General features: G+C 39.3%; 2 non-coding genes across 2 annotated transcripts; both read right to left on the bottom strand.

Moving 5' to 3' along the window:
- Positions 1-2215: 2215 nt before the first annotated feature.
- Trnan-auu (transfer RNA asparagine (anticodon AUU)) lies at positions 2216-2288 on the bottom strand. Its single transcript has one exon. It is a non-coding gene; the product is annotated as a tRNA-Asn (tRNA).
- A 17621-nt stretch (positions 2289-19909) lies between these two features.
- On the bottom strand, positions 19910-19983 carry Trnas-gcu (transfer RNA serine (anticodon GCU)). The gene has a single exon. It is a non-coding gene; the product is annotated as a tRNA-Ser (tRNA).
- Positions 19984-24259: the final 4276 nt, after the last annotated feature.

A 24259-nucleotide genomic window follows, 5' to 3' on the forward strand; every position in this document is an offset into this window, starting at 1 on the left:
CAGGCTTTTTAATCTGTGAAACGAGCATGACACCTAATTATTTGCTGGTTTTTAATACTGTGCTTACTAAAATTAAAAACAATCGTCTATGGAGGAAATTGAACTACCAACTGTTTGGTTACCAAACGAACGTGCTACAAGAATGTGCCACAAAGAAAAGATGTCAGAATATCAAACCTGTGAAACGAGCAAGAAAGAAATTCATTTTCAAGTTTCGAATTTGATTGTGTCAAAATTTATAAGGGCTCAATCCTGGGTTGGCTTGAACCACCAACCTTTCGGATAACAGCCGAACGCACTAACTGATTGCACCACGGAGACAACATAACAGGCTTTTTAATCTGTGAAACCAGCATGACACCTAATCATTTGCTGGTTTTTAACACTATGCGTATTAAATTTAAAAACAATCGTCTATGACAGAAATTGAACTACCAACTGTTCGGTTACCAAAGGAACATGCTACAAGAAGGTGCCACAAAGAAAACATGTCAAAGTATCCAACTTGTGAAACGAGCAAAACAAAAGTTCATTTTCAAGTTTCGAATTTGATTGTGTCAAAATTTACAAGGGCTCGACCCGGAGTGGGCTTGAACCACCAACCTTTCGGATAACAGCCGAACGCACTAACCGATTGCACCACAGAGACAACATAACAGGCTTTTTAATCTGTGAACCGAGCATGACACCTAATCATTTGCAGGTTTTTAATACTGAGCGTAGTAAAAATAAAAACAATCGTCTATGGCAGAAATTGAACTACCAACTTTTCGGTTACGAATGGAACGTGCTACCAGAATGTGCCACAAAGATAATGTGTCAGAATATCAAAGTTGTAAAACGAGCAAGACAAAATATCATTTTCAAATTTCGAATTTGATTTTGTCAAAAATTATAAGGGCTCGTCCCTGGGTGGGCTTGAAACATCAACCATTTGGTTAACAGCCGAGTGCGATAACCGATTGCACCACAGAGACAACATAACAGGCTTTTTAATCTGTGAAACGAAGATGACATTTACTTACTTGCTGATTTTTAGTACTGTGCTTACTAAAATTAAAAACAATCGTCTATGACAGAAATTGAACTACCAACTGTTCGGTTACCAAACGAACAAGGTACAAGAATGTGCCAGAAAGAAAACATGTCAGAATATCTAACCTGTAAAACGAGAAAGACAACAATTCAATTTCAAGTTTTGAATTTGATTGCGTCAAAATTTTCAAGGGCTCGTCCCTGAGTAGGCTTGAACCACCAACCTTTCGGATAACAGCCGTGCGCGACAACCGATTGCACCACAGAGACAACATAACAGGCTTTTTATTCTGTGAAACGAAGATGACAACTACTTATTTGCTGGTTTTTAATACTGTACTTACTAAAATTAAAAACAATCGTCTATGACAGAAATTGAACTACCAACTGTTCGGTTACCAAAGGAACATGCTACAAGAATGTACCACAAAGAAAACATGTGAGATTATCTAACCTGTGAAACGAGCAAGAAAGAAATTCATTTTCAAGTTTCGAATTTGATTGTGTCAAAAATTACAAGGGCTCATCCCTGAGTAGGCTTGAACCACCAACCTTTCGGATAACAGCCAAAGGCGCTAACCGATTGCACCACCGAGACAACATTGCAGGCTTTTTAATCTGTGAAACGAGCATGACACCTAATCATTTGCTGGTTTTTAAAGTTGTGTGTATTAAAATTAAAAACAATCGTCTTTGACAGAAGTTGAACTACCAACTGTTCGGTCACCAAAGGAACATGCTACAAGAATGTCCCACAAAGAAAACGTGTCAAAATATCTAACTTGTGAAACGAGCAAGAAAAAAATTCACTTTCAAGTTTTGAATTTGATTGTGTCAAAATTTACAAGGGCTCATCCCTGAGTAGGCTTGAACCACCAACCTTTCGGATAACAGCCAAAGGCGCTAACCGATTGCACCACCGAGACAACATTGCAGGCTTTTTAATCTGTGAAACGAGCATGACACCTAATCATTTGCTGGTTTTTAAAGTTGTGTGTATTAAAATTAAAAACAACCGTCTATGCGAGAAATTGAACCAACAACTGTTTGGTGACCAACCGAACGTGCTACCAGAATGTGCCACAAAGAAAACATGTCAGAATATCTAACCTGTGAAACGAGCAAGACAAAAATTCATTTTCAAGTTTCGAATTTGATTGTGTCAAAATTCATAAATGCTCGTCCCTGGGTGGGCTTGAACCACCAACTTTCGGTTAATAGCCGAACGCACTAACCGATTGCGCCACAGAGACAACATGACAGGTTTTTTAATCTGTGAAACGAGCATGACACCTAAATATTTGCTGGTTTTTAATACTGCGCTTACTAAAATTAAAAACAATCATCTATGGCAGAAATTGAACTACCAACTGTTCGGTTACCAAAGGAACATGCTACAAGAATGTGCCACGAAGATAACATGTAAAAATATCTAACTTGTGAAATGAACAAGACAAAAAATTCATTTTCAAGTTTCGAAATTGATTGTGTCAAAGTTTATAAGTGCTCATCTTTGGGTGGGCTTGAACCACCAACCTTTCGGTTAACAGCCGAACGCGCTAACCGATTGCACCAGAGAGACAACATAACAGATTTTTTAATCTGTGAAACGAGCATGACACCTAATCATTTGCTGGTTTTTAAAATTGTGTGTATTAAAATTAATAACAATCGTCTATGCGAGAAATTGAACAAACAACTGTTTGGTGACCAACCGAACGCGCTACCAGAATGTGCCACAAAGAAAACATGTCAAAATATCAAACCTGTGAAACGAGCAAGACAAAAATTCAATTTTAATATTCGAATTTGATTGTGTCAAAATTTATAAAAGCTCGTCCCTGGGTGGGCTTGAACCACCAACCTTTCGGTTAACAGCCGAACGCGCTAACCGATTGCACCACAGAGACAACATAACAGGTTTTTTAATCTGTGAAACGAGCATGACACCTAATCATTTGCTGGTTTTAAATACTGTGTGTAATGAAATTAAAAACAATCATCTATGGCAGAAATTGAACTATCAACTCTTTGGTTACTAAACGATTGTGCTGCCAGAATGTGCCACAAAGAAAACATGTCTAAATATCTAACTTTTGAAACGAGCAAGACAAAAGTTCATTTTCAAGTTTCGAAATTGATTGTCTCAAAATTTATAAGGGCTCGTCCCTGAGTAGGCTTGAACCACCAACCTTTCGGATAACAGCCGAACGCGCTAACCGATCGCACCACAAAGACAACATAACAGGCTTTTTAATCTGTGAAACGAACGTGACACCTAATCATTTGTTGGCTTTTGATACTGCGCATATTAAAATTAAAAACAATCGTCTATGGCAGAAATTGAACTAACAACTGTTTGGTTACGAATGGAACGTGCTACCAGAATGTGCCACAAAGATAATGTGTCAGAATATCAAACCTATAAAACGAGCAAGACAAAATCTCATTTTCAAATTTCGAAATTGATTGTGTCAAAATTTATAAGGGCTCGTCCCAGGGTGGGCTTGAACCACCAACCTTTCGGTTAACAGCCAAATGCGATAACCGATTGCACCGCAGAGACAACATAACAGGCTTTTTAATCTGTGAAACGAGCATGACACCTAATCATTTGTTGGCTTTTGATACTGCGCATATTAAAATTTAAAATAATCGTCTATGACAGAAACTGAACTACCAACTGTTTGGTTACCAAACGAACGCGCTACCAGAATGTGCCACAAAGAACACTTGTCAAAATATCTAACTTGTGAAACGAGCAAGACAAAAGTTCATTTTCAAGTTTCGAATTTGATTGTGTCAAAATTTATAAGTGTTCGTCCCTGGGTGGGCTTGAACCACCAACCTTTCGGTTAACAGCCAATTGCGCTAACCGAATGCGCCACAGAGACAACATAACAGGCTTTTTAATCAGTGAATCGAGCGTGACACCTAATCATTTGCTGGTTTTTAATACTGTGCGATTTAAAATTAAAAACAATCGTCTATGGCATATATTGAACTAACAACTGTTCGGTTACCAAAGGAACATGCTACAAGAATGTGCCACGAAGATAACATTTAAAAATATCTAACTTGTGAAATGAACAAGACAAAAAATTCATTTTCAAGTTTCGAAATTGATTGTGTCAAAGTTTATAAGTGCTCATCTTTGGGTGGGCTTGAACCACCAACCTTTCGGTTAACAGCCGAACGCGCTAACCGATTGCACCACAGAGACAACATAAAAGGCTTTTTAATCTGTGAAACGAAGATGACAACTACTTATTTGCTGGTTTTTAATACTGCGCTTACCAAAATTAAAAACAATCATCTATGGCAAAAATTGAACTACCAAGTGTATGGTTACCAAACGAACGCGCTGCCAGAATGTGCCACAAAAAAAACATGTCAGAATATCTAACTTGTGAAACGAGCAAGACAAAAGTTCATTTTCAAGTTTCGAATTTGATTGTGTCAAAATTTATAAGTGTTCGTCCCTGGGTGGGCTTGAACCACCAACCTTTCGGTTAACAGCCAAATGCGCTAACCGATTGCACCACAGAGACAACATAACAGGCTTTTTAATCAGTGAAACGAAGATGACAACTACTTATTTGCTGGTTTTTAATACTGCGCGTATTAAAATTAAAAACCATCGTCTTTGACAGAAATTGAACTACCAACTGTTTGGTTACCAAACGAACGCGCTGCCAGAATGTGCCACAAAGAACACTTGTCAAAATATCTAACTTGTGAAACGAGCAAGACAAAAGTTCATTTTCAAGTTTCGATTTTGATTGTGTCAAAATTTATAAGTGTTCGTCCCTGGGTGGGCTTGAACCACCAACCTTTCGGTTAACAGCCAAATGCGCTAACCGATTGCACCACAGAGACAACATAACAGGCTTTTTAATCAGTGAAACGAGCGTGACACCTAATCATTTGCTGGTTTTTAATACTGTGCGATTTAAAATTAAAAACAATCGTCTATGGCATAAATTGAACTAACAACTGTTCGGTTACCAAAGGAACATGCTACAAGAATGTGCCACGAAGATAACATTTAAAAATATCTAACTTCTGAAATGAACAAGACAAAAAATTCATTTTCAAGTTTCGAAATTGATTGTGTCAAAGTTTATAAGTGCTCATCTTTGGGTGGGCTTGAACCACCAACCTTTCGGTTAACAGCCGAAGGCGCTAACCGATTGCGCCACAGAGACAACATAACAGGTTTTTTAATCTGTGAAACGAGCGTGACACCTAATCATTTGCTGGTTTTTAAAATTGTGTGTATTAAAATTTAAAACAATCGTCTATGCGAGAAATTGAACCAACAACTGTTTAGTGACCAACCGAACGCGCTGCCAGAATGTGCCGCAAAAAAAACATGTCAAAATATCTAACTTGTGAAACGAGCAGGACAAAAATTCATTTTCAAGTTTCGAACTTGATTGTGTCAAAATTTATAAGTGCTCGTCCCTGGGTGGGCTTGAACCACCAACCCTTCGGTTAACAGCCAAACGCACTAACCGATTGTGCCACAGAGACAACATAACAGGCTTTTTAATCTGTGAAACGAGCATGACACCTAATCATTTGCTGGTTTTTAATACTGCGCGTATTAAAATTAAAAACCATCGTCTTTGACAGAAATTGAACTACAAACTGTTCGGCTACCAAAGGAACATGCTACAAGATTGTGCCACAAAGAAAACATATCAGAATATCTAACCTGCGAAACGAGCAAGACAAAAATTCATTTTCAAGTTTCGAATTTGATTGTGTCAAAATTTATAAATGCTCGTCCCTGGGTGGGCTTGAACCACCAACATTTCGGTTAACAGCCAAACGCGCTAACCGATTGCACCACAGAGACAACATAACAGGTTTTTTAATCTGTGAAACGAGCATGACACCTAATCATTTGCTGGTTTTTAAAAGTTTGTGTATTAAAATTAAAAACAATCGTCTATGGCAGAAATTGAACTAACAACTGTTTGGTTACGAATGGAACGCGCTACCAGAATGTGCCACAACGAAAACATGTCAAAATATCTAACCTGTGAAACGAGCAAAACAAAAATTCATTTTTAAGTTTCGAATTTGATTGTGTCAAAATTATAAAGGCTCATCCCTGTGTGGGGTTGAACCAACAACCTTTCGGTTAACAGCCAAGTGCACTAACCGATTGCGCCACAGAGACAACATATCAAGCTTTTTAACCTGTGAAACGATGATGACCTTTACTTACTTGCTAGTTTTTAATACTGTGCTTGCTAAAATTAAAAACAATCATCTTTGGCAGAAATTGAACTAACAACTGTTCGGTTACGAATGGAACGTGCTACCGGAATGTGCCACAAAGATAATGTGTCAGAATATCAAACCTGTGAAACCAGCAAGACAAAATCTCATTTTCAAATTTCGAATTGGATTGTATTGAAATTATAAATTCTCATCTATGAGTGGGATTAAACCAGCAACCTTTCGGTTAACAGCTGAACCCTCTAACCGATTGCACCACAGAGACAACATAACAGGTTTTTTAATCGGTGCAACGAGCATGACACTTAATCATTTGCTGGTTTTTAATACTATGTGCATTAAAATTAAAAAAAATTGCCTATGAGAGAAATTGAACCAACAACTGTTTGGTGACCAGCCGAACGTGCTACCAGAATGTGCCACAAGAAAACATATCAAAATATCTAACCTGTGAAACGAGCAAGAACAAAATTCATTTTCAAGTTTCAAAATTGATTGTGTCAAAGTTTATAAGGGCTCGTCTCTTGGTGGGCTTGAACCACCAACCTTTTGGATAACAGCCAAACGCACTAACCGATTGCACCACGGAGACAACATAACAGGCTTTTTAATCTGTGAAATGAGCATGACACCTAATCATTTGCTGGTTTTTAATACTGCGCATAATAAAATTAAAAACAATCGTCTATGGCAGAAATTGAACTAACAACTGTTCGGTTACAAATGGAACGTGCTACCAGAATGTGCCACAAAGATAATGTGTCAGAATATCAAACCTGTAAAACGAGCAAGACAAAATATCATTTTCAAATTTCGAATTTGATTGTGTCAAAAAGTATCAGGGCTCGTGCCAGGGTGGGCTTGAACCACCAACCATTTGGTTAACAGCCAATGTGATAACCGATTGCACCACAGAGACAACATATCAGGCTTTTTAATCTGTGAAACGAGCATGACACCTAATTATTTGCTGGTTTTTAATACTGTGCTTACTAAAATTAAAAACAATCGTCTATGGAGGAAATTGAACTACCAACTGTTTGGTTACCAAATGAACGTGCTACAAGAATGTGCCACAAAGAAAATATGTCAGAATATCACACCTGTGAAACGAGCAAGAAAGAAATTCATTTTCAAGTTTCGAATTTGATTGTGTCAAAATTTATAAGGGCTCAATCCTGGGTTGGCTTGAACCACCAACCTTTCGGATAACAGCCGAACGCACTAACTGATTGCACCACGGAGACAACATAACAGGCTTTTTAATCTGTGAAACCAGCATGACACCTAATCATTTGCTGGTTTTTAATACTATGCGTATTAAATTTAAAAACAATCGTCTATGACAGAAATTGAACTACCAACTGTTCGGTTACCAAAGGAACATGCTACAAGAAGGTGCCACAAAGAAAACATGTCAAAGTATCCAACTTGTGAAACGAGCAAAACAAAAATTCATTTTCAAGTTTCGAATTTGATTGTGTCAAAATTTACAAGGGCTCGACCCTGAGTGGGCTTGAACCACCAACCTTTCGGATAACAGCCGAACGCACTATCCGATTGCACCACAGAGACAACATAACAGGCTTTTTAATCTGTGAAACGAGCATGACACCTAATCATTTGCAGGTTTTTAATACTGAGCGTAGTAAAAATAAAAACAATCGTCTATGGCAGAAATTGAACTACCAACTGTTCGGTTACGAATGGAACGTGCTACCAGAATGTGCCACAAAGATAATGTGTCAGAATATCAAAGTTGTAAAACGAGCAAGACAAAATATCATTTTCAAATTTCGAATTTGATTTTGTCAAAAATTATAAGGGCTCGTCCCTGGGTGGGCTTGAAACATCAACCATTTGGTTAACAGCCGAGTGCGATAACCGATTGCACCACAGAGACAACATAACAGGCTTTTTAATCTGTGAAACGAAGATGACATTTACTTACTTGCTGATTTTTAGTACTGTGCTTACTAAAATTAAAAACAATCGTCTATGACAGAAATTGAACTACCAACTGTTCGGTTACCAAACGAACAAGGTACAAGAATGTGCCAGAAAGAAAACATGTCAGAATATCTAACCTGTGAAACGAGAAAGACAACAATTCAATTTCAAGTTTTGAATTTGATTGTGTCAAAATTTCCAAGGGCTCGTCCCTGAGTAGGCTTGAACCACCAACCTTTCGGATAACAGCCGTGCGCGACAACCGATTGCACCACAGAGACAGCATAACAGGCTTTTTATTCTGTGAAACGAAGATGACAACTACTTATTTGCTGGTTTTTAATACTGTACTTACTAAAATTAAAAACAATCGTCTATGACAGAAATTGAACTACCAACTGTTCGGTTACCAAAGGAACATGCTACAAGAATGTACCACAAAGAAAACATGTGAGATTATCTAACCTGTGAAACGAGCAAGAAAGAAATTCATTTTCAAGTTTCGAATTTGATTGTGTCAAAAATTACAAGGGCTCGTCCCTGAGTAGGCTTGAACCACCAACCTTTCGGTTAACAGCCGAACGCACTAACCGATTGCGCCACAGAGACAACATAACAGGCTTTTTAATCTGTGAAACGAGCAGGACACCCCATCATTTGCTGGTTTTTAATACTGTGTATATTAAAATTAAAAACAATCGTCTTTGACAGAAGTTGAACTACCAACTGTTCGGTCACCAAATGAAAATGCTACAAGAATGTGCCACAAAGAAAACATGTCAGATTATCTAACCTGTGAAACGCGCAAGAAAGAAATTCATTTTCAAGTTTCGAATTTGATTGTGTCAAAATTTATAACGGCTCGTTTCTGGGTGGGCTTGAACCACCAATCTTTCGGTTAACAGCCAATCGCACTAACCGATTGCACCTCAGAGACAACATAAGAGGCTTTTTAATCCGTGAAACGAGCATGACAACTAATCATTTGCTGGTTATTAAAACTGCGCATATTAAAATTAAAAACAATCGTCTTTGGCAGAAATTGAACTACTAACTGTTTGGTTACCAAACGAACGTGCTGCCAGAATGTGCCAAAAAGAAAACATGTCAAAATATCTAACTTGTGAAACGAGCGGGACAAAAATTCACTTTCAAGTTTCGAATTTGTTTGTGTCAAAATTTATAAGGGCTCATCTCTGGGTGGGCTTGAACCACAAATTTTTCGGTTAACAGCCGAACGCGCTAACCGATTGCACCACAGAAACAACGTAACAGGCTTTTTAATCTGTGAAACGAGCATGACACCAAATCAGTTGCTGGTTATGATTGTTGTGTGTATCAAAATTAAAACCAATCGTCTATGACAGAAATTGAACTACCAACTGTTCGGTTACGAATGGAACGTGCCACCGAAATATGCCATAAAGAAAACATGTCAAAATATCTAACTTGTGAAACGAGCGGGACAAAAATTCACTTTCAAGTTTCGAATTTGTTTGTGTCAAAGTTTACAAAGGCTCGGCCCTGAGTAGGCTTGAACCACGAACCTTTCGGATAACAGCCAAACGCACTAACCGATTGCACCACAGACACAACATAACAGGCTTTTTAATCTGTGAAACACGCATGACACCTAATCATTTGCTGGTTTTTAATACTGAACATAGTAAAAATATAAACAATCGTCTATGGCAGAAATTGAACTAACAACTGTTTGGTGACCAACCGAACGTGCTACCGAAATATGCCATAAAGAAAACATGTCAAAATATCTAACCTGTGAAACGAGCAAGACAACAATTCATTTTCAAGTTTTGAATTTGATTGTGTCAAAAATTATAATGGCTCATCCCAGGGTAGGCTTGAACCACCAACCGCTTGATTAACAGCCGAGTGCGATAACCGATTGCACCACAGAGACAACATATCAGACTTTTTAATCTGTGAAACGAAGATGACAACTACTTATTTGGTGGTTTTTAATACTATGCGTATTAAAATTAAAAACAATCGTCTATGGCAGAAATTGAACTACCAACTGTTCGGTTACGAATGGAACGTGCTACCAGAATGTGCCACAAAATTAATGTGTCAGAATATCAAACCTGTGAAACGAGCAAGACAAAATATCATTTTCAAATTTGGAATTTGATTTTGTCAAAAATTATAAGGGCTCGTCCCTGGGTGGGCTTGACCCACCAACCACTTGGTTAACAGCCGAGCGCGATAACCGATTGCACCGCAGAGACAACATATCAGGTTTTTTAATCTGTGAAACGAGCATGACACCTAATCATTTGCTGGTTTTTAATACTGCGAGTATTAAAATTAAAAACCATCGTCTTTGACAGAAATTGAACTACCAACTGTTCGGTTACCAAACAAACAGGGTACAAGAATGTGCCACAAAGAAAACATGTCAGAATATCTAACCTGTGAAACGAGAATGACAAAAATTCGTTTTCAAGTTTTGAATTTGATTGTGTCAAATTTTCCAAGGGCTCATCCCTGAGTAGGCTTGAACCACCAACCTTTCGGATAACAGCCGTGTGCGACAACCGATTGCACCACAGAGACAACATAACAGGCTTTTTAATCTTTGAAACAAGCATGGCAACTACATATTTGCTGGTTTTGAATACTGTGTCTATTAAAATTAAAAACTATCGTCTTTGACAGAAATTGAACTACCAACTGTTCGGTTACCAAACGAACAGGGTACAAGAATGTGCCATAAAGAAAACATGTCAGAATATCTAACCTGTGAAACGAGCAAGAAAGAAATTCATTTTCAAGTTTCGAATTTGATTGTGTCAAAATTTATAAGGGCTCGTCCCTGGATGGGCTTGAACCACCAACCTTTCGGTTAACAGCCAAACGCGCTAACCGATTGCGCTACAGAGACAACATAAGAGGCTTTTTAATCCGTGAAACGAGCATGACACCTAATCATTTGCTGGTTTTTAATACTGCGCATATTAAAATTAAAAACAATAGTCTTTGGCAGAAATTGAACTACTAACTGTTTGGTTACCAAACGACTGTGCTGCCAGAATGTGCCAAAAAGAAAACATGTCAAAATATCTAACTTGTGAAACGAGCGGGACAAAAATTCACTTTCAAGTTTCGATTTTGATTGTGTCAAAATTTATAAGGGCTCATCCCTGGGTGGGCTTGAACCACAAACCTTTTGGTTAACAGCCGAACGCACTAACCGATTGCACCACAGAGACAACATAACACGCTTTTTAATTTGTGAAACCAGCATGACACCTAATCATTTGCTGGTTATTAATACTGTGCGTATTAAAATTAAAAGCAATCGTCTATGCGAGAAGTTGAACCAACAACTGTTTGGTGACCATTTGAACATGCTACCAGAATGTGCCACAAAGCAAACATGTCAAAATGTGCACCTTGTGAAACGAGAAGAACAAAAATTCATTTTCAAGTTTCGAATTTGATCGTATCGAAATTATAAAAACTCATCTCTGATTGGGATTGAACCACCAACCTTTCGGTTAACAGCCGAATGCGCTAACCGATTGCACCACAGAGACAACATAACAGGCTTTTTAATCTGTGCAACAAGCATGACACCTAATCATTTGCTGGTTTTTAACACTATGCGTATTGAAATTAAAAACAGTCGTCTATGACAGAAATTGAACTACCAACTGTTCGGTTTCCAAAGGAACATGCTACAAAAATGTGCCACAAAGAAAACAAGTCAAAATATCTAACCTGTGAAACGAGCAAGAAACAAATTCATTTTCAAGTTTCAAATTTCATTGTGTCAAAATTTATAAGGGTTTGTCCCTGGGTGGGCTTGAACCAACAACCTTTCGGCTAACAGCCGAACGCGCTAACCGATTGCACCACAGAGACAACATAACAGGCTTTTTAATCTGTGAAACGCGCATGACACCTAATCATTTGCTGGTTTTTAATACTGAGCGTAGTAAAAATAAAAACAATCGTCTATGGCAAAAATTGAACTAACAGCTGTTCGGGTTCGAATGGAACGTGCCATCAGAATGTGCCACAAAGATAATGTGTCAGAATATCAAACTTGTAAAACGAGCAAGACAAAATATCATTTTCAAATTTCGAAATTGATATTGTCAAAAATTATAACGGCTCGTCCCTGGGTGGGCTTGAACCATCAACCATTTGGTTAACAGCCGAGTGCGATAACCGATTGCACCACAGAGACAACATATCAGACTTTTTAATCTGTGAAACGAAGATGACAACTACTTATTTGGTGGTTTTTAATACTATGCGTATTAAAATTAAAAACAATCGTCTATGGCAGAAATTGAACTACCAACTGTTCGGTTACGAATGGAACGTGCTACCAGAATGTGCCACAAAATTAATGTGTCAGAATATCAAACCTGTGAAACGAGCAAGACAAAATATCATTTTCAAATTTGGAATTTGATTTTGTCAAAAATTATAAGGGCTCGTCCCTGGGTGGGCTTGACCCACCAACCACTTGGTTAACAGCCGAGCGCGATAACCGATTGCACCGCAGAGACAACATATCAGGCTTTTTAATCTGTGAAACGAAGATGACAACTACTTACTTGTTGGTTTTTAATACCGTGCTTACTAAAATTAAAAACAATCTTCTATGACAGAAATTGAACTACCAACTGTTCGGTTACCAAACAAACAGGGTACAAGAATGTGCCACAAAGAAAACATGTCAGAATATCTAACCTGTGAAACGAGAATGACAAAAATTCATTTTCAAGTTTTGAATTTGATTGTGTCAATATTTCCAAGGGCTCGTCCCTGAATAGGCTTGAACCACCAACCTTTCGGATAACAGCCAAAGGCACTAACCGATTGCACCACCGAGACAACATAACAGGCCTTTTAATATGTGAAACGAGCATGACAACTAATCATTTGCTGGTTATGAATACTGCGCGTATTAAAAATAAAAACAATCGTTTATGACAGAAATTGAACTAACAACTTTTCGGTTACCAAAGGAACATGCTACAATAATGTGCCACAAAGAAAACATGTCAGATTATCTAACCTGTGAAACGAGCAAGAAAGAAATTCATTTTCAAGTTTCGAATTTGATTGTGTCAAAATTTACAAGGGCTCGTCCCTGAGTAGGCTTGAACCACCAACCTTACGGATAACAGCCGTGTGCGACAACCGATTGCACCACAGAGACAACATAACAGGCTTTTTAATCTGTGAAACGAAGATGACAACTACTTATTTGCTGGTTTTTAATACTGTGCTTACTATAATTAAAAACAATCTTCTATGACAGAAGTTGAACTACCAACTGTTCGGTTACCAAAGGAACATGCTACAAGAATGTGCCACAAAGAAAACATGTCAGAATATCTAACCTGTGAAACCAGCAAAAAAGAAATTCGTTTTCAAGTTTCGAATTTGATTGTGTCAACAATTATAAGGGCTCGTCCCTGGGTGGGCTTGACCCACCAACCACTTGGTTAACAGCCGAGTGCGATAACCGATTGCACCACAGAGACAACATATCAGGCTTTTTAATCTGTGAAACGAAGATGACACCTAATCATTTGCTGGTTTTTAATACTGCGCTTACTAAAATTAAAAACAATCGCTAATGACAGAAATTGAACTACCAACTTTTCGGTTATGAAACGAACATGCTACAAGAATGTGCCACAAAAAAAACATGTCAGAATATCTAACCTGTGAAACCAGCAAAAAAGAAATTCATTTTCAAGTTTCGAATTTGATTGTGTCAAAATTTATAAGGGCTCATCCTTGGGTGGGCTTGAACCACCAACCTTTCGGTTAACAGCCGAACGCGCTAACCGATTGCACCACGGAAATAACATAACAGGCTTTTTAATCTGTGAAACCTGCATGACACCTAATCATTTGCTGGTTTTTAATACTATGCGTATTAAAATTAAAAACAATCAACTATGACAGAAATTGAACTACCAACTGTTCGGTTACCAAAGGAACATGCTACAAGAAGGTGCCACAAAGAAAACATGTCAGAATATCCAACTTGTTAAACGAGCAAGACAAAAATTCATTTTAAGTTTCGAATTTGATTGTGTCAGAATTTACAAGGGCTCGGCCCTGAGTAGGCTTGAACCACGAACCTTTCGGATAACAGCCGAACGCACTAACCGATTGCACCACAGAGACAACATCACACGCTTTTTAATTTGTGAAACCAGCATCACACCTAATCATTTGCTGGTTATTAATACTGTGCGTATTAAAATTAAAAGCAATCGTCTATGCGAGAAATTGAACCAACAACTGTTTGGTGACCATCCGAACATGCTACCAGAATGTGCCACAAAGCAAACATGTCAAAATATCTAACTTGAGAAGCGAGAAAAACAAAAATTCATTTTCAAGTTTCGAATTTGATTGTGTCAAAATTTATAAGGGTTGGTCCCTGGGTGGGCTTGAACCACCAACCTTTCGGTTAACAGCCGATCGTGCTAACCGATTGCACCACAGAGACAACATAACAGGCTTTTTAATCTGTGAAACGAGCATGACAACTACTTATTTGCTGGTTTTGAATACTGTGTCTATTAAAATTAAAACCCATCGTCTATGACAGAAATTGAACTAACAACTGTTCGGTTACGAATGGAACGTGCTACCAGAATGTGTCACAAAGATAATGTGTCAGAATATCAAACCTGTGAAACCAGCAAAACAAAATCTCATTTTCAAATTTCGAATGGGATTGTATTGAAATTATGAAAGCTCATCTCTGAGTGGGGTTGAACCACCAACCTTTCGGTTAACAGGTGAACGTGCTAACCGATTGCACCCCAGAAACAACATAACAGGCTTTTTAATCTGTGCAACGAGCATGACACCTGATCATTTGCCGGTTTTTAATACTATGTGTATTAAAAATAAAAACAATCGTTTATGGCAGAAATTGAACTACCAACTGTTCGGTTACGAATGGAACGTGCTACCAGAATGTGCCACAAAAATAATGTGTCAGAATATCAAACCTGTGAAACGAGCAAGACAAAATATCATTTTTCAAATTTCGAATTTGATTTTGTCAAAAATTATAAGGGCTCGTCCCTGGGTGGGCTTTACCCACCAACCACTTGGTTAACAGCCGAGTGCGATAACCGATTGCACCACAGAGACAACATATCAGGTTTTTTAATCTGTGAAACGAGCATGACACCTAATCATTTGCTGGTTTTTAATACTGCGAGTATTAAAATTAAAAACCATCGTCTTTGACAGAAATTGAACTACCAACTGTTCGGTTACCAAACAAACAGGGTACAAGAATGTGCCACAAAGAAAACATGTCAGAATATCTAACCTGTGAAACGAGAATGACAAAAATTCGTTTTCAAGTTTTGAATTTGATTGTGTCAAATTTTCCAAGGGCTCATCCCTGAGTAGGCTTGAACCACCAACCTTTCGGATAACAGCCGTGTGCGACAACCGATTGCACCACAGAGACAACATAACAGGCTTTTTAATCTTTGAAACAAGCATGACAACTACATATTTGCTGGTTTTGAATACTGTGTCTATTAAAATTAAAAACTATCGTCTTTGACAGAAATTGAACTACCAACTGTTCGGTTACCAAACGAACAGGGTACAAGAATGTGCCATAAAGAAAACATGTCAGAATATCTAACCTGTGAAACGAGCAAGAAAGAAATTCATTTTCAAGTTTCGAATTTGATTGTGTCAAAATTTATAAGGGCTCGTCCCTGGATGGGCTTGAACCACCAACCTTTCGGTTAACAGCCAAACGCGCTAACCGATTGCGCTACAGAGACAACATAAGAGGCTTTTTAATCCGTGAAACGAGCATGACACCTAATCATTTGCTGGTTTTTAATACTGCGCATATTAAAATTAAAAAAAATAGTCTTTGGCAGAAATTGAACTACTAACTGTTTGGTTACCAAACGACTGTGCTGCCAGAATGTGCCAAAAAGAAAACATGTCAAAATATCTAACTTGTGAAACGAGCGGGACAAAAATTCGCTTTCAAGTTTCGATTTTGATTGTGTCAAAATTTATAAGGGCTCATCCCTGGGTGGGCTTGAACCACAAACCTTTTGGTTAACAGCCGAACGCACTAACCGATTGCACCACAGAGACAACATAACACGCTTTTTAATTTGTGAAACCAGCATGACACCTAATCATTTGCTGGTTATTAATACTGTGCGTATTAAAATTAAAAGCAATCGTCTATGCGAGAAGTTGAACCAACAACTGTTTGGTGACCAGTTGAACATGCTACCAGAATGTGCCACAAAGCAAACATGTCAAAATGTGCACCTTGTGAAACGAGAAGAACAAAAATTCATTTTCAAGTTTCGAATTTGATCGTATCGAAATTATAAAAACTCATCTCTGATTGGGATTGAACCACCAACCTTTCGGTTAACAGCCGAATGCGCTAACCGATTGCACCACAGAGACAACATAACAGGCTTTTTAATCTGTGCAACAAGCATGACACCTAATCATTTGCTGGTTTTTAACACTATGCGTATTGAAATTAAAAACAGTCGTCTATGACAGAAATTGAACTACCAACTGTTCGGTTTCCAAAGGAACATGCTACAAAAATGTGCCACAAAGAAAACAAGTCAAAATATCTAACCTGTGAAACGAGCAAGAAACAAATTCATTTTCAAGTTTCAAATTTCATTGTGTCAAAATTTATAAGGGTTTGTCCCTGGGTGGGCTTGAACCAACAACCTTTCGGCTAACAGCCGAACGCGCTAACCGATTGCACCACAGATACAACATAACAGGGTTTTTAATCTTTGAAACGAGCATGACAACAACTTATTAGCTGGTTTTTAATACTATGCATAATAAAATTAAAAACAATCGTCTATGACAGAATTTGAACTACCAACTGTTCGGTTACCAAAGGAACATGCTACAAGAATGCGCCACAAAGAAAACATGCAAGAGTATCTAACCTGTGAAACGAGCAAGAAAGAAATTCATTTTCAAGTTTCGAATTTGATTGTGTCAAAAATTATAACGGCTCGTCCCTGGGTGGGCTTGAACCACTAACCTTTTGGTTAACAGCCGAATTCGCTTACCGATTGCACCACAGAGACAACATAACAGGCTTTTTAACCTTTGAAACGAGCCTGATACCTAATCATTTGCTGGTTTTTATTACTATGCGTATTAAAATTAAAAACAGTCGTCTATGACAGAATATGAACTACCAACTGTTCGCTTACCAAAGGAACATGCTACAAGAATGTGCCACAAAGAAAACATGTCAGATTATCTAACCTGTGAAACGAGCAAGAAAAAAGTTTATTTTCAAGTTTCGAATTTGATTGTGTCAAAATTTATAAGGGCTCATCCCTGGGTGGGCTTGAACCACCAACCTTTCGGTTAACAGCCGAACGCACTAACCGATTGCACCACAGAGACAACATAACAGGCTTTTTAACCTTTGAAACGAGCCTGATACCTAATCATTTGCTGGTTTTTATTACTATGCGTATTAAAATTAAAAACAGTCGTCTATGACAGAATATGAACTACCAACTGTTTGGTTACCAAACAAACGTGCTGCCAGAATGTGCTACAAAAAAACATGTCAAAATATCTAACCTGTGAAACGAGCAGGACAAAAATTCACTTTCAAGTTTCGAATTTGATTGTGTCAAAATTTATAAGGGCTCGTCCCTGGGTGGGCTTGAACCACCAACCTTTTGGTTAACAGCCGAACGCACTAACCGATTCACCACAGAGACAACATAACAGGCTTTTTTAATTTGTGAAACCAGCATGACGCATAATCATTTGCTGGTTTTTAATACTGTGCGTATTAAAATTAAAAACAATCGTCTATGAGAGAAATTGAACCAACAATTGTTTTGTGACCAACCAAACGTGCTACCAGAATGTGCAACAAAGATCATGTGTCAAATAAGATAATCTATAAAACAAATGTCACAACATTTTACTTTCGAATTTTAATGCTGATTGTGTCAAAATGATAAAAGCTCGTCCTTTGCAGGGCTTGAACCACCAACTTTTCGGTTAACAGCCAAACGAGTTAACCGATTACGCAACAGAGACCACATGTCGGTCTATTCAATCTGTGAAACGAGCGTGACAACCAAGTTTTTGCTGGTTGTTAATACTGTGCGCATTAAAAATAAAAACAATCGTCTATGGCAGAAATTGAACTAACAACTGTTCGGTTACGAATTATACGTGCTACCAGAATGGGCCACAAAGATAACATATCAGAATATCCCATCTGTGAAGCGAGCGTGACAAAATATTGTTTTCAAGAGTTTTAATACTGATTGTATCAAAACTATAAAGGCTTGTCGCTCGGACGGCTTGAACCGCAAACCTTTCGGTTAACAGCTAAACGAGTTAACTTATTACACCACAGAGACCATATGTCGAACTATTCAATCTGTGAAACGAGCGTGACAACAAGTTATATGCTGATTTTTAATAGTGTGTGTTTAAAAAGTAAAAACAATCGTCTATGGTAGAAATTGAACTAACAACTGTTCGGTTACGAATGGAACGTGCCACAAAGGAAACGTGTCAAATTATCTAATTTGTGAAGCGAGCATGACAACAGCTGGTTTTCAAGAGTTTTAAGACAGATGGTATTAAATTTATTGAGGCTCGTCCTTGGGTGGTCTTGAACAACCATCCTTTCGGTTACCAGCCAAACGCGATAACCAATTGCACCACAGAGACAACATATCAGGCTTTTTAAGCTGTGAAACGAGCATGACACATAATCATTTGCTGGTTTTTAATACTATGCGTATTAAAATTAAAAACAATCGTCTATGACAGAAATTGAACTACAAACTGTTCGGTTACCAAACGAACACGCTACTAGAATGTGCCACAAAGAAAACATGTCAGAAAATCTAACCTGTGAAACAAGCAAGACAAAAATTTTATTTCAAGTTTTGACTCTGATTGTGTCAAAAACTATAAGGGCTCATCCCTGGGTGGGCTTGAACCACCAAACTTTCGGTTAACAGCCGAACGCGCTAACCAATTGCACTACAGAGACAACATAACAGGCTTTTTAATCTGTGAAACGAGCATGACACCTAATCATTTGCTGGTTTTTAATACTGTGTGTATTAAAATTGAAAACCATTGTCTGTGGCAAAAATTGAACTAAAAACTATTCGGTTACAAATGGAACGTGCTACCAAAATGTGCCAAAAAGATAACATGTCAGAATATCTAACCTGTCAAGCGAGCATTACAAAATATTGTTTTCAAGCGTTTTAATGCCGATTGTATCAAAATTATAAAGGCTCGTCCCTGGGTGGAATTGAACCACCAACCTTTCATTAACAGCCAAACGCGCTAACCGATTGCACCGCAATGACAACATATCAGGCTATTTAATATGTGAAACGAGCGTGACAACAAAATATTTGCTGATTTTAAATATTGTGTGTTTAAAAAGTAAAAACAATCGTCTTTGGCAGAAATTGAACTACCAACTGTACGGTTACCAAACGAACATGCTACCAGAATGCGCGACAAAGAAAACATGTCAGAATATCTAACTTGTGAAACGAGCAAGACAAAAATTCTATTTCACGTTTCAAATTTGATTTTGTCAAAATTTGTAAGGGCTCGCCCCTGGGTTGGTTTGAACCACCAACCTTTCGGTTAGCAGCGGAAAGCGCTAACCGATTGCGCCACAGAGACAACATAACAGGCCTTTTAATCTGTGAAACGAGCATGACACCTAATCATTTGCTGGTTTTTAATACTGTGTGTATTAAAATTAAAACAATCGTCTATGAGAGAAGTTTACCCACCAACTATTTGGTGACCAACCGAACATGCTATCAAAATGTGCCTCAAAGAAAACATGTGGGAATATCTAACCTGTGAAGCAAGCTAGAAAAAAATAATGCACCACAGAGACAACATATCAGGCTTTTTAAAAAGTGAAACGTGCATGACAACTACCTTTTTACTGGTTTTCAATACTGTGCGTATTAAATTTAAAACTAATCCTTTAGAAGAGAAATTGAAGTATCAACTGTTTGGCTACCAACTAAACGTGCTACAGGAATGTGCCACAAAGACAACAAGCCAGAATATCTAACCTGTGAAATGAGCATGACAAAAATTTTTTTTCACGTTTTAATACTGATTGTGTCAAAATATTAAAAGCTTGTCCCTGGGTGGGACTGAACCACCAACATTTCGGTTAACAGCCGAACACGCTAACCGATTGCTCCAGAAAAACAACATATCAGACTACTTAGTCTGTGAAACGAGCATGAGAACAAATCATTTGCTGGCTTTTACTAATGTGTGTATTAAAATAAAAAACAATCATCTATGAGAGAATTTTAACTACCAGCTGTTTGGTTACCAACCAGACGTGCTACAGGAATGTGCCACAAAGAAAACATGTCAGAATATCTAACCCGTGAAACCAACATGATAACAATTTATTTTCGAGAGTTTTATGACTTATCGTATGTAAATTACAAACGATCGTCCCTGGGTAACCTTGAAACACCAACCTTTCATTAACAGCCGGACGCGCTAACCGATTGCACCGCAGAGACAACATATCAGATTATTTAATCTGTGAAACGAGTGTTACAACAAACTATTTGCTGGTTTTTAATAATTTGTGTTTAAAAAGTAAAAACAATCGTCTATCGCAGAAATTGAACTACCAACTGTTCGGTTACCAATTGAACGTGCTACCAGAATGTGCCACAAAGATAACATGTCATGTAATCTAATATGTAAAGCGAGCATGACAACCAATCATTTCTTGGTTTTTGATACTGTGTGTATTAAAATTAAAAACAATCGTCTATGAGAGAAATTGAACCACCAAAAATGCTACCAGAATGTGTCACAAAGATAACATGTCAGGTAAGATAATCTATAAAAACAAATTTGACAACATTTTATGTTCGAGTTTTAATACTGATTGTGTCAAAATGATAAAGGCTCATCCCTGGGAGGGCTTGAACCAACAACCTTTTGGTTAACAGCCAAACGAGTTAACCGATTGCACCACAGAGACAACATATCAGACTTTTTTATCTGTGAAACGAGTGTGACAATAAATCGTTTGCTGGTTTTAAATAATGTGTGTATAAAAAGTAAAAACAATCATCTATGGCAGAAATTGAACTAACAACTGTTTGGTTACTAATGGAACCTGCTACCAGAATGTGCCACAAAGATAACATGTCAGACCATCTAATCTGTGAAGCAAGCATGACAACAATTGGTTTTCAAGTGTTTTAATACAGATTTTACCAAAATTATAAAGGCTCGTCCTTGAGTGGGCTTGAACCACTAACCATTTGGTTAACAGCTGCTTGTTAACGTTTGCACCACTGAGACAACTTATCAGACTATTTAGTCTGTGAACTGATCGTGACAACAAATCCCGGCTTGTCCAAATTCTCACGGACACGGTGGAACGGCTCCAGGAGCAGGTTCGCACTCCAACCGAGAGGAGGAGCCTGCCAGCTACCCTTTACTGGGGATGTGAGCAACCGGGGCACACACGAAAGAATTGCTCTCACTACACTAAACCGCCTTCGAGAAACAAGAATGACCACAGCCGTAGCTCCAACTACTGGCTATACCAAGGCCAAACAACTCCGTAACACAATAGGACCACACAGGATTTAGTGACAGCCGCCGATTGGTCTCAACCAGTAAGGACTAGGCCAGAGAAAATTCATGCACAGGAAAGGACTGTGGAGACACAAAACCACTACCAGTCTTTGATAAAGAGGCCAATCTGAACATTGCCACTGTCCCAAATACCGCCTATGCCCTTCCGTGCGAATGGCAGGGGTGTAGCTCGAATTGAAAGATGGTGACCTCCAAATCCCCTCCACCCCAAACAGCGAGAACCACCCTCTACTAGACCAGATGGTTGAAAGCCTGCTTTGAAGGCGGCAAGACCGACCTCTTTTCAGCCTTGAGGATGGCAATCACTGGAGCCATGGGTCTACCCCGGTCGTAGGACAGCCCGATGGACCGATCCCGCTACACCGCAGAAAAGAAGGTTCCCAGAACTCCCGGAATATGTCTTGAAAGGCACCTCTAGGGCGCAAGCTTTCAGCTGACGTCACTCCACCAGCTATTTCTTCCCTGGAAGACTGGTTGGGTGGCCCATCCAGTTTCTTTTAGACACATGATGCACCACAAACCTGATCAATAAGCAGGTCTTTGACCGAATACCAGGAGCCGTACAGGACCAACTCGAGGAGAGTGACAGCCATGTACTATTGGCTGATAGAACATGACTCCCCTTCTACGGGATAATCCGTCTGGCCATCTGCCTGAGGGATGTAAAGACAGAGGAAGTATTTTTGGTTAGCCGTCTGAGCGAGGATGCCATACTCGGAATGCCATTTTTTATGGCCCATCAGTGCTCTCTCGAAGTTGAGCAGCCAGTGGTCCGAGTGGATGGCAGACTGCTAGCCTACACAGATTGACATAAGTGGCTGCTACAGAGCAAGGTACAGGTGATAAGGGGGTAGTGGTTCTTGCCTGGACAGAGATGACAATACATCGTTGCATCACCACGCAAAATTGCTGCTCCATACAACTGATCGAAGGATTTCCTGACGGACCTCCGATAGCAAGTAGCTTGAATCAGCCGGGATCCAAGGCACTATTCATCACCCACTGCATGAATGCTACAGAGCGGTCATTGACTTTCTGGTCCGGAGCCATGATCGGTACTTACACGGGAGTAGAAACCCCCAGGTCGAAGAGGACGATCCCTTACTGTGTGATGCTGGTACGACTTCAATCAATGGAGTGCCGGCTCACCTTGAGAGATTGTTCCAGGCAGCCTGGCCAAACTGTGAGGGGACAGATCAAACGGCGAGGTTGGCTTCCTTGCTGAGTCGATATGCCACCGTGTTCAGTACGGTGAAGACGAAGTAGAAAGGACCACCGAGGTGGAACATTCTACTCTACTTAAGGAGGGCACCTGGCCAATCTGCTAACCCTCCCACAGACTCAGACCGGAGAAGGAGTCCGAGGCCAAAAGGCAGGTCTAGGATCTGCTCAAGCGGAGCTTATCGAGCAAGCCGGAGAAGCTTGAAGCTCCCCTGTGGCGTTGGTTCAGAAAAAGGACGGGAAATGGTGCTTCTGCATCGACTACCTGCGCCTAAATGCCTTCATCGAGCAGGACGACTACTCTCTACCCAGGATCAACAACAGCCTGGATGTCCTGTTTAGCAGCCGCTATTTCAGCACGCTCGACCTGGTGAGCGTGTACTGGCAGGTACCCCTAGATGCAGAAGTGCAGGAGAATTTGTCCTTCTCGACACTGTCTGAACTGTGGAAATGGAAAGTGTTGCCTTTCAGACTGACGTCCGCCCCCACCTCCTTCCAAAGAATCATGGAACGTGTGCTACACTGCTTCTGCTAGAGAACGCTGCTACTATATTTAGATGATATTATAGTCATCGCCCCAAACTTTGATACGCATCTGCATTGGCTGGACGAAGTCTTCCACGGACTCCACAAAGCTGGACTGAAGTTAAAGCCATCCAAGTGCAAACTATTGCAATCCCAGGTCTGCTACCTGGGCCAAATAGTAAGCCAGAACTGCATCTCTACAGAACCCGACAAAGTGAAAGCAGTCACGGAATGGTCGCACCCGCTCGGAGTGAAAGAACTCCAAGGAATCCTCAGGATGGTCGACTACTACCGACAATATATCCCGGAGTATGCCACTATAGCGCATCCTTTTCACTGACTGATTGCAAAAGGAGACCTCTGGAGATAGATGGAAGGGGAACAGATCGCCATCAACGCACTGAAGGATAGTATCAGCACCGCCCTGATCTTGGGCTTGCCGGATCCCCAAAGGCAGTACATCCTGGACACAGACGCCAGCGGATGTGGAGTGTGGGCCGTGCTGTTCCAAGTACAGGAGGGCTGCGAGAGAGTCATTGCCTACTACCGCAAG

This window comes from Watersipora subatra, chromosome 8, assembly GCF_963576615.1.
Source record: "Watersipora subatra chromosome 8, tzWatSuba1.1, whole genome shotgun sequence".
NCBI classification, from domain to species: Eukaryota; Metazoa; Bryozoa; class Gymnolaemata; order Cheilostomatida; family Watersiporidae; genus Watersipora; species Watersipora subatra.